This window comes from Eulemur rufifrons, chromosome 30, assembly GCF_041146395.1.
Source record: "Eulemur rufifrons isolate Redbay chromosome 30, OSU_ERuf_1, whole genome shotgun sequence".
NCBI lineage: Eukaryota > Metazoa > Chordata > Mammalia > Primates > Lemuridae > Eulemur > Eulemur rufifrons.
The window spans coordinates 62,555,905-62,567,817 of record NC_091012.1 but is presented as its reverse complement, the minus strand read 5'-3'; the positions used below and the strand labels follow the sequence as shown (position 1 = coordinate 62,567,817).

The 11,913-nt window shown below is 41.3% G+C and overlaps 1 non-coding gene across 1 annotated transcript; it reads right to left on the bottom strand.

The window, feature by feature from the left end:
- Positions 1-11,464: 11,464 nt before the first annotated feature.
- On the bottom strand, positions 11,465-11,565 carry LOC138379375 (small nucleolar RNA U13). The gene has a single exon (XR_011232137.1). It is a non-coding gene; the product is annotated as a small nucleolar RNA U13 (small nucleolar RNA).
- Positions 11,566-11,913: the final 348 nt, after the last annotated feature.

Here is an 11,913-nt window from a genome sequence, read left to right as displayed (position 1 = left end):
TCCATAAATGTTTATTTAAGTTATGTTTTGAGAACTGGTGGGCCTTTTGCTTCTATATTTGCCGGAGTCCTCTTATCTTTGTGAATAACCTTGGGATGAGGCCCCAGTAGAAGTATTTCCTTCTTGGCATTTGGCACCATTAAACTCAAGATTTTGTCCCCTTGACATTTCCCTTGTTGTAGTCCTTGCTCTCAAGCAGTATTGTTAATAATTCAGTACAGCTTTGCATACTATATCCAGGCTTATCAAGAGCAAATATAATTGAGATATAAAAAAAAACCTAGGTAGTTAAGAGATAGAGTTCAGAGAGCTGCCATGTATTTGTATACAAGTCCAGCTTATATTAACAAATTGCGTATCTCCACTGAGGAAGGCTGACTGGGCAGGGCCACCTTGGCTCCCCTCTGTGAAGCCTTGCTTTGCTGACATATATTGTGTTGGATGGAGACACTCCAAGCAGCAAAATGTTCTTGCATAAACTCAGAGAGCAGAGGGGAGCTCCATTTCCAGACAGAGCTGGTGGCTTTCTGGGTGGAGCAGAAAGAAAATAGAAGGGGCACCTCCACATCAGATGGAGTCACTCAACTCCAAGGGCAGAGTTACTTACTCTGTCCTTGCCCTGTGCCAGGTACAGTGTTAGTGGGAGATTCAGAGGTAAATAAGACATGGCCCAAGTCCCCAAAGACTTCATGGTTTAGCAGGAGAAACATGTAGACAGACAAAAGCAGTACAAGTGGTAAGTGATGCTAGAGGCCTGGTGTAGGGGGGCATGTACTGAGAGAGCGTGGAGGAAGGATTAGCTCAGGAAGGAGAGAAGGGCCATTTAGGTAGAGAGGTTAGTGGACAGAGGCCTGCAGGTGAGAACAGTTGTATGCTGGGGGCTAGGTGTGGGTTACAAAGCAGTTCAGTGTTACTGGAGAATAAAATGTGAGAGATGGAAGCTGGTATAGTTATATAAGTGTTTGTTATTAATGTAATAAATAGCAAGATCTTGACACAACTCTGATAACCATGATAACTTCAAAGTAATGATAAGTTTAGCATTTTTCATATGTAAAGGAAAAAAACAAAGTAATTATAAGTGCAAAAATATTTAAAGATACCTGTAATAACAATAATGTGACATAAAACTATTTATGATTTCTATTGGTGACAAAGTCATAGGCACAGCCAATACTACTGTGATCTGTTCTCTGCATTTGTAATTGAAGGAAATCTAAATTTCAGTTAGTAGTTGGTGAAAATAAAAATGTAATATTTTTCTATCTAAGCTCATTTATCCCTTCAATTTTTAAGAGTCTCTGTTCTAGACCAACTCCTTTAATATGAATAACAATAGCTAACATGAATGAGCCGCCTTTACTATTTGCCAAGCACTGTGTTAAAGCCTTTACAACCATTTTCCATTTATTCCTCATTGCAAGCCTGTGAGGCAGCCTTGTTTTATAGCTCTCAGAGACATGGCATTATTTTCCAAGGTGACATGGCTGGCAAGTGGAAGAGATGGGACTTGACCCTAAGTCAGTGTGACTCTAAGCCCCACCCATGCTCTTAACCAAATCAGGCCTTGGGTTGACACCAGGAGGGCTACATTAGAAGCCCTGAGAAGCTTATTTTTAAAACTCATGTATTTTGGACTCTCTATTAGTTTGCCAGGGCTGCAATAACAAAGTACCAAAGACTGAGTGGCTCAAACAGTGGAAATTTCTTTTCTCACAGTTCTGGAGGCTAGAAGTCTGAGATCAAGGTATTAGCAGGGTTGGTTCCTTCTGAGGCCTTGCTCCTTGGCTTGTAGATGTTTGTCTTCTTGTGTCTTCACATGGACTTCTCTCTGTATGTGTTTGTGTCCAAATTTCCTCTTGTTCTAAGGACACCAGTCATATTCATTAGGGCCCATCCTAATCATCTCATTTTAACTGAATTATCTCTTTAAAGGCCATCACTAAATACAGTCACATTCTGAGGTAGGTACTAGGGGTTACGACTTCAACATATAAATTTTGGGGGTGAGCATAATTCACAATTCAGCTCACAATTCAACAGACCCCAACCACAAAGATTCAGAGTCATTAGGTTTGGGTGGGGACCAGGAATCTACGTTTTTAAACAGTCCCTGGGTTATTCTAATAGATATCCAGGTTTGAGAGCTATAATATTCCCAACCACAAGCTTTTTGGTTTTGTTTTAATTTTTTATTGAAATTGTATACATTTAAGGTATACAACATGCCATTTCGATATACATAAACATAGATTACAGTCAAACTAATTAACATCCATCTCTTTACATAATTATCTTTTTGTGTGTGGGGGAGAGAACATTTAAGATCTACCCTCTTAGCAAATTTCAAGTATACAATACAGTATTGTTAACTATAGTTCCCATGCTGTGCACTAGATCTCTAGAACTTATTCATCCTACATAACTGAAGCTTTGTACCCCTTGACCAACATCTCCCCATGCCCCCCACCACACTGCCTCTGGTAACCACCATTCTACTCTCTGCTTCTATAAATTCAATTTTTTAGGTGCTACGTATAAGTGGGATGTGGTATTTTTCTTTCTGTGTCTGACTTATTTCACTTAGCAAAATGTCCTTCAGGTTCATCCACGTTGTAAAATGTGACAGGATTTCCTTCTTTTTTAAGGTTGAATAATATTTCATTGTGAGTGTGTGTGTGTGCGTGTGTGTGTGTGTATGTCACAATCTCTTTATCCATTCATCCATCAGTGGACACTTAGGTTGCTTCCACAAGCTTTTTTAGCACAGTGCTTGGCCATGGTAGATACTCAGTAAATATTTGTTGATTGATCAAGAAGAAATAAAATGTGGAGATGGGCAACTGGGGGAAATTTTAAAGTTGTCCTTGGGGACCATCAAGTAGAAGATAGACAATTAGAGGTTTCAAATAATATAGACACCTCTGCAGATAGGGAGCTGGACCAAATGATTTCAACATTCAAACTTTCTTACTTTCAATTTTTTATATACCAGAATAATAGAGTGCAAACATATGCAAGTGTTAAGAGAACATTAACTAGGAACTGATTTCAATGGGGTAGAGTTAATGAGAGAACAAGAGTAAGATGCAGGATATTTGAATCTTCATGATTGTGAACGTATTTCTATATGGAGCTTTGCCTATGTATGGCTATTTTGTATGTGGTGGGGGGAGGTGTTTGAGTATGTTTGTGTATGAGTGACAGGGATTTGTATAGAAGAGTGTGTGAATGTGCACTTGTATCAGGTTTCTTCATGTCAGTTGGAGGCCACTTTCTCTACTCTTTCCTCATGGAGCTCAATAAATGGTTACCATTATAATATTATTTAAAAAATAGAAGTAGTAGTGGTAGTAATAATATAAGGTTCCTGTCCTCAAGAATCTCTAGTTTTTCTATAATTTTTTCCCTCCCCGTCCTTCTCCTTCTGTTCTCAGGGAAAAGCAGACTCCTAAGAAGTCACACCCTCTCAGAGAGGTCAGCCCCAATAAAGCCAGCAAACCTTGATCTTCTTTAAACACTGATTTATTTTACTATAGTCGGGTTTTTCATTCTTCTATTACAACTGAGATTTGTGCTATTCAGAATTCACATATTTTTCTGTCACTTAAATCGAAATATAGCCCCTATGCAAGGATTCCAACTAAGTTGTTGACAGTGGTTACTCCTAAGGGAGGGGGTGGGATTAGATGTTGGAAAGGAGTGATGGAGAGAGAATCTCTCATTTTATCATTTGCCAAAAATTAGTTAGTTTTGCTTATATAAATTAAATATTTTTATCATAAAAGCAATACAACATTATTTCAGAAAATTGGCCGGGCGCGGTGGCTCACGCCTGTAATCCTAGCACTCTGGGAGGCCGAGGCGGGTGGATTGCTCAAGGTCAGGAGTTCGAGACCAGCCTGAGCGAGACCCCGTCTCTACTAAAAATAGAAAGACATTATATGGACACCTAAAAATCTATACAGAAAAAATTAGCCGGGCATAGTGGCGCATGCCTGTAGTCCCAGCTACTCGGGAGGCTGAGGCAGTAGGATCGCTTGAGCCCAGGAGTTTGAGGTTGCTGTGAGCTAAGCTGACGCCACGGCACTCACTCTAGCCTGGGCAACAAAGTGAGACTCTGTCTCAACAAAAAAAAAAAAAAAAAAAAAGAAAATTGATGGTGCAGGATGGTATGAAGAAGTCTCAAAACTTGCCCGTAATTTTGTCACCCAAGAACAACTTTTATCTCAGCTTCCCCCTTTTTTTGATGTGCGTGTTCATGGTACAAATTTAAGAGAACAGAGAGCTTTGAATACCACCCCAGTTAACTTGTTAATATCCTGGTGCTTCTACTTTCAGCCCACTTCTCCTTCTCTATAGATAGTGCAGCAGTGACCCCTTTGGTGACAAAGCACCTTTGCTGAGGCCCCACCAGTAGATCAGTAGACTTAGGTCACCTTGATCCTCAACCCCAATGCCTGTGGCTCATCCAAGAGACCACATAACATCTGCTTTTTATTAAGCACAGGATGGGTGCCTGGGACTGTGTGCTCTCCTTTCCTGATAGAGACTGCAGGGGTGCAGATGGGGGGGTGTCAGCAGCCCACACACCTAGAGACTTGGGACATCTGGGTTCCTATGGGCTCAGAGCCCGTATTCTCACAGAATCTTCCTAGGGCAAGGATTAGCAAATGTATGTTTGTTTGTTTGTTTCTTTCTTTCTTTCTTTTTTTTTTTTTTTTTTTTTTGAGACAGAGTCTCACTCTGTTGCCTGGGCTAGAGTGAGTGCCGTGGCGTCAGCCTAGCTCACAGCAACCTCAAACTCCTGAGCTCAAGCGATCCTCCTGTCTCAGCCTCCCGAGTAGCTGGGACTACAGGCATGCACCACCATGCCCGGCTAATTTTTTCTATATATATATTTTTAGCTGTCCATATAATATCTTTCTATTTTTAGTAGAGATGGGGTCTCGCTCTTGCTCAGGCTGGTCTCGAACTCCTGAGCTCAAACGATCCGCCCACCTCGGCCTCCCAGAGTGCTAGGATTACAGGCGTGAGCCACCGCGCCCGGCCTGTTTGTTTGTTTGTTTGTTTCTTTCTTTTTCTTTTCTCTTTTTTTAGTTCTCCTTTTATTTATTTCCCCCCAGCTTAATTTCGGTATAATTGACAAATAAGAATTGTATATATTTATTATGTACAATGTGCTGTTTTGACATACATATACATTGTGAAATAATTACCACAATCAAGCTAATTAACACATCCATCAGCTTCTCTCTTTATAGAACTATTTCATGGAGGTCACATATATATATATGTGTGTGTGTGTGTGTATGTATTTTTTTAGCGAGGGGGTCTTGCTCTGTTGCCCAGGCTAGAGTGCGGTGGCATGGTCATAAATCACTGCAGCCTGTAACTCTTGGGCTCAAGCAATCCTCCTGCTTCAGCTTCCTGAGTAGCTGGGACTACAGGTGTGCAACACCACTCCCAGCTAATTTAAAAATTTTTTTTTTTTAATTTTTTCTTTTTTTGAGACAGAGTCTTGCTTTGTTGCCCGGGCTAGACTGAGTGCCATGGCATCAGCCTAGCTCACAGCAACCTCAAACCCCTGGGCTCAAGCGATCCTTCTGCCTCAGCCTCCCAAGTAGCTGGGACTATAGGCGCGAGCCACCACGCCTGGCTAATTTTTTGTTTCTATTTTTAGTTGACTGGCTAATTTTTTTTTCTATTTTTAGTAGAGATGGTGTCTCTCTCTTGCTCAGGCTGGTCTCGAACTCCTGACCTCAAGCGATCCTCCCCCCTCGGCCTCTCAGAATGCTAGGATTACAGGCGTGAGCCACTGTGCCTGGCCTTAGCTTTTAAATTTTTTATAGAGATGGGATCTCACTATATGTTGCCCAGGCTGGTCTCGAACTCTTGTCCTCAAGTGATCCTCCCACTTTGGCTTCCCAAAGTGCTAGGATTATGGGTGTGAGCCACCGTGCCCACCCTATATTATTGCATTCTAATATCTATTAATAGAATGTTTTCCTCTGGAGCTTACAGTCTGGGGTGTGTGTGTGTGTGTGTGTGTGTGTTGGGGATGGGAGCACAGACAAGCAAAGAGACAATCACAATATATATGATAAGGGTTATGACAGAAGGAAGCACAGGGTGAGAATGGAAGGAACACAGAGTGGATATACTGAACTCAGATTGGAAGGGTCAAGGAAGCTTCCTGAAAGAGATGATGCCTTGAACTGAGCCTTGATGGATGAATTGGGAAGGCAAAAGTGTTTATACAAGCCCATTTTCTAGTGCCTGGCAGACACTCACCTAACGAGATGGTGGATGTATAACATTTGATGCCTAGCACATAGTAAAAGCTCAATAAATGATAAATGTCAATGTTGTTACCTGACCTTTTCAACAGAACTTGAATGACAACTTGTGTTTGCTATGAGGAATAAATGAGATAATGCATGGCATATAAAGTACTTAATATAGTGCCTGGCATATAATTGCACAGAAAATGGTGGCAGTTGATAGTGTTGTTGTCTCTGCTATCATTATTTTTAGCCCTTACTGGACTGAGATGAAGTCTTCTGTCCCTGATCTTTTGGGTTTTCCAACTCTGCCTTTTGTCATGTTACATATATCAGATATGATGTCCCCAAGCATGCTTATGTTTGGAACTTTTCCTGATAACAATGTCTGGCCCCAACCACCATTACCACCATCACCAGCCCATGGGGTCCTGAAGCTGTAGTCTCCAAAAGCATACAGAAAATAGAGGAGCTGATGATGGAAGAAATAGAGCAGAACCCTGGTTGCCTCTGAAAATATTTTCTGTATAGTAAAGGGATAACATTCTGGTTTTCTGATCAGTTCAGTTTCTGTATTGCTAAGCTGAAGACAGTTGGTAGAAATGAGTCAAAAACTTTCCCCATCTTTCTTGGGCACTTTTCCTGTTCTGGATTAGAGGGTGGAATATATATAGGCCATAAGTATGCTCCTCAATCCAACCCCATCTCCCCATGAAAGCTAGCAGAAATTCCTTCCCTGCTAGCAGGGTGGTCACTTTTCCCCTAGTTTCCTTAGCTAGTGCAAGTTTTAGTGTTTTTGCAGAGCTTCATGGATATTTTAATGGGAATTTGTAAATGGTGGGGATCAGTGCTAGCTTGCTGCCCTGTTAACCCAGAGTTCCCCTGGATATAGTTGATCTTCTGGCTAATGACTTCAGTAGGAAGGCACAAAAATCTTTTGCTTTTTCATGGTCCTTTGTTACTAGCTTTCCATCCCTCTCCCTCCTGGGGACTCTGTTTTCACCAGTCATCTCATTTTACCCAATACAGGAGTTCTCTTCCTTTATGTGAGGAAAAACTGTGTTGTATTTTTCTGATGCCTTGATCTCTTTGGGAAGAGGAATGTTAAGAATAGAGGGAAGTTGCCTGAACCTGGGAACTGGCTGTTAGGGCATGGGAGTGAATGGGTATTGGGGTGGGGGCAAGACACTGCTTACTATCTTTCTCTCTGAGTGGAGAATCCAGGCAAGCTGCAGAGAGCAGGGCAGGAGGAGGGTGACCATCTTGGAGAGTTAGCTTGTAAGGCCTTGATATTGTTTGTAGATCCCAAGCTACTGATTAGGGCCCCCTGACCTCATATAATAGAAAAATGGTTTATGTTGTCATTGTTGCTATTTTTTAATATCCTTCCAGAGGTATATCTCCCTTCCTGTATTAGCTTTCTAAATCTTGATACTGTGCACTCAGATTGATCTATCTGCCCTACTTTCTACTCCTTGTAGCATCCTAATTTGCCTTTCAGATACCTCTGGAATTCTGAACTTGCTGTATCTAGCCTTTTGTGACCACTCTATATGTTGACATACGGGCAGCCTCTGACTTGCAGACAAGCTGAGTTCTCAAAGTTCATGCTAAAGTCAATTGTTTGGAAGGTGACATTCATTTTTCCATAGCAGAAAAATAATGTTCTAAATGGAATTATATTTCTAAGCCAGCCCACAAAAGAAGTTTTTTTTAGCTTTAATGTACTAGAAGTACAGGCAATTTGCAATGAAAAAGTAGGAAATCTTGGTAATTCAGCAAACACAAGAAGACAATCCAGTGGAAGAAGAAATACTTTAGCTTGGCTTCTGGCACTGGAGTCAAGCAGGCTGAATTGGATGAGGTAGACAGGGCTTTCTGGAAGCTCTCCAGGAAGACTTACATAAACATTGAAAGGCTACAGTCATAACTTAGTTCTTTAGTATTTCTAATTTCACTTCAAAACTGACAGCATTCCACAATAACAACTACCATATACTGAGCACCTACTGTGTGTCAGGCACTGTGTTAGGAAGTCTACATACCTTCCCCTCATTTAATCCTCACAACAGCACTATGACGTAAATACTATAATGACTCTTATTTTACATATAAAGAGACTGAGGCTCAGAAAGATCAATGAGCTTGACAAAAGTTACACAGACAGCACAAGTGGAGACCAAGTCAATGGCTTCCCACTACCCAAACCTGTGTTTTACAATATGTACCTGACCTCCCTTTTCTTTACCTGGGCATATCAGGAGCACTACTGCTAGGGCTATAAGCCATGATCAGAGTTGTTTGCAAGCTCACAAGGAAATCAAGAGAGGTGGAAGGAGGGAGAGAAGGCAGTAGGAAGGGAAAGGGAGTTTTGCTAGGCAAAATCTCAACTAAGAAACCACATACATCAGTGCTTCTCAAACTGTACTGTGCATGCAAATCCCCCAAAACTTGTTAAAATGCAGGATTTTTTTGAGACAGAGTCTCACTCTGTTGCCTGAGCTAGAGTGCCCTGGTGTCAGCTTAGCTCACAGCAACCTCAAACTCCTAGGTTCAAGGGATCCTCCTGTCTCGGCCTCCCAAGTAGCTGGGACTACAGGCATGAGCCACCACACCTGGCTAATTTTCTTCTATTTTTAGTTGCCCAGCTAATTTTTTCTGTTTTTTTTTTTTTTTTTTTTTTTGTTTTGTTTTGTTAGTAGAGACGGAGTCTCGCTCTTGCTCAGGCTGGTCTTGAACTCCTAAGCTCAAGGAATGTTCCCACTTCAGCTTCCCAGAGTGCTAGGATTATTGGCATGAGCCCCTGCACCTGGCCTAAAATGCAGATTATTTAGCAGGTCTGTGGAGGGGCCTGAGATCCTGAATTTCTAACCAGCTCCCAGGTGTGCTGCCCCTGTTGATCCATGGACAACATTTTGAATAGCAAGGCCATATAGTGCAAATGATAAAAAAAAAAGTTCAAGTATCCATTAATACCTGGTTCCTAATTTTATTGAAATCAGCTTCTACACTAAAAAGTCACTTATTATCCTCTTTTCTCCTGCAGCCTGTCTCAGGCCATTGCCTCTGCTTTGGTTCTGCCAGTCTGTTTCAACTTAAGTGTAACTGCTCATTTAAATGTAGGTGTTAAATACCTATGAGCACCTTCTACCACTCTCAGCTCCAAACTGTCTCAGTAAGGCATGAGCTTCTTCTCTTGGCACAAGCCAGATCTTTGACCACACCACAGGGTTCCAGGCCTCAACAGCTGCTCTCAGTTCTCTCTCTCCTACTAGGAACAACCTCATAAAGGTAAGGCATGTAGTAACACTATGGTCTCAACTCTTTCTAATTTCCTTTCTCAGAGATACTGCCTTCATTTGGAGCAGAAAGCAGCCTGGTTTTTTAAAGAATCCAGATCCTTAATCCTTCCACATAGTTGAAACTATACCAAGCATTAGTTTAAGGCGGCCATTGAAAAGATTCTTTTGCAGAGTCCTCCTGCCAATTCCAGAAGCCCAGTGAAATTTGTTTCCTGGAAGGTTATTTGCTTTATCTTGCCACCTTCTCTCCTCCCTTCCCTTAGGATTTTGGCTGATCGTTTTGAGCCATTCTTAAAGTTTTTCTTCTATTTTTAGATTCTCTGACTAATTTTTCCCCAATAGCAAGAGTCAGGGAGAGCCTTCCACTCCAGCCAAGCTCTACTTTTTAGGTAGGAAATAGTCTCTCACAGTGTCTACAAATCAACTTGAGGATCTGTGGCCTCCAACAACTGGATTGCTTTTCCATCATCCCTTAAACCTCTGGGGAAGTCAACTTTGGGGTTGGCCTTTCTAATACCTTTAGCAGGTAGATGTTCATCCAGTCTCCACATGAATAAACTAGGTAAGTTCAATTTCATCACTAGATGAATTAAAAACTGTGCTAAAAAAGAATTGTAATCTTCTCCTTGTAACTTCTATTCATTAATCTTATTTTTACCATATGGAGCAGAAATAGCCCTTCAAATGTTTCATGACATCCATCATATCCTCTTTTAGCCAACTCTTTGCTAGATGAAACATACCCAATTCCTAATCAGTCTTCAGTAATTTCTTGATCCTTTTCTAGATGTAATATGGTTTGTAAATGTTCACTTTAAAATAAGGCACCTGGAAATGAACACATTGCTCCCTGTGTGGTTTGATCAGAGCTGAGTACATTGGGACTGCCACTTCCTGTGATCTTCTGATGCAATTTTATGATCATGTAGCTTAAGAAAGAGTAAGTCACTTCTTCACATTTATTGAGTGCCTACTTTGGGTCAAGTATCTAACATCTACTAAGCAACCTCCCCAAAGTTTCAATGGTAGAGGTTTTCTGTTTTTTCTTACCCCATGGGGCCAGGAGATGGTGTAACTACCCTCTTCTAATCCTTCCTACTGTCATCTACTGTACTCCAGTTTTCTCACTTATTGAGGACTTCAGCATCTCACTATGGTCTTCCCTCCACTGCAACTCTCTGGCCACCATCCTGAGTGACTTTAATGTCCTTGTAAATGAAATATTTATAAACCTCATCTTTTCAATCATTTTTACCTCCACTCTACTTCACCAACCAATTCCAATGATCCATTTTATTCTCAGCAGATGACCCTCACCTCTTATTCCATTATGAAAATCTAGGCCATCAGATGCTAATGCCATTTTCCTGCCCTCTCCCCACGCTGCCACATGGTTGCATACCTATACACCTATAAGTCCTAACATTTTTTTTTTTTTGGTCTTGCAGGAATAAGCTTAGCTTCTCCAGTTTGAGGCTAATTCATCTACCTGTGCTTTGGAGCCCATTCTCCCTCACCCCCCTTGGGGACATTTCCTCATCAGTTATATATCCCCTCTCTCATGTATATCTTCAACCAATCCTTCTCTTTTTATTGGCTACTTTCCATCAGCATCTAGATATGCTCAACTTTCACTCCTTAAAAAAACAAACAAACACAACTTTCCTTCAACTCTATCCCCAACTGACACTTGCCCTACTTCTCTGCTCCTATTGTCATGGAAACTTTTCTAAAGTGTAGACACTCCCTTTCCTCACCCCCTGTTCAAAATTCAGCCCCTACTCTGGCTTTTCTGTCCCCAGAACACTATTGGTACTGCTTTTATTAAGAAAACCAATGACATCCTAATTGCCAAATCCAATGAACAATTTTTTTTCATGTCAGACAGGTAATGTGCCAACATCGTAACAAGGATTGAGGGAGGCACATCTCATTCATGCACGTGAAAACCCAATCATGCTCATGAACTACAAAAGCATCAATAATAAACAATTTTAAGTTTCTTATTTTACTGGACTTCTCTCTGCTGCATTTAACATGATCGATTGGCTGGGTGTGGTGGCTCACACCTGTAATCCCAGCATTTTGGGAGTCTGAGGCAGGAGGATCACTTGAGACCAGAAGTTCGAGACCAGCCTGAGCAACATAGTGAAACCCTGTCTCTACAAAAATAACATAATTGATTGCTCTCACCCTACTTCTATCCTCATGCTTCTCTTGAAAGTACCTACTCCTTGGCTTTGGTGATGTTGCTCCTCTCCCGATTCTCCTCATTCCTCACTGATTACTCCTTCTCATGCTCCTTTGTGGACTCTTCCTCTGCCACC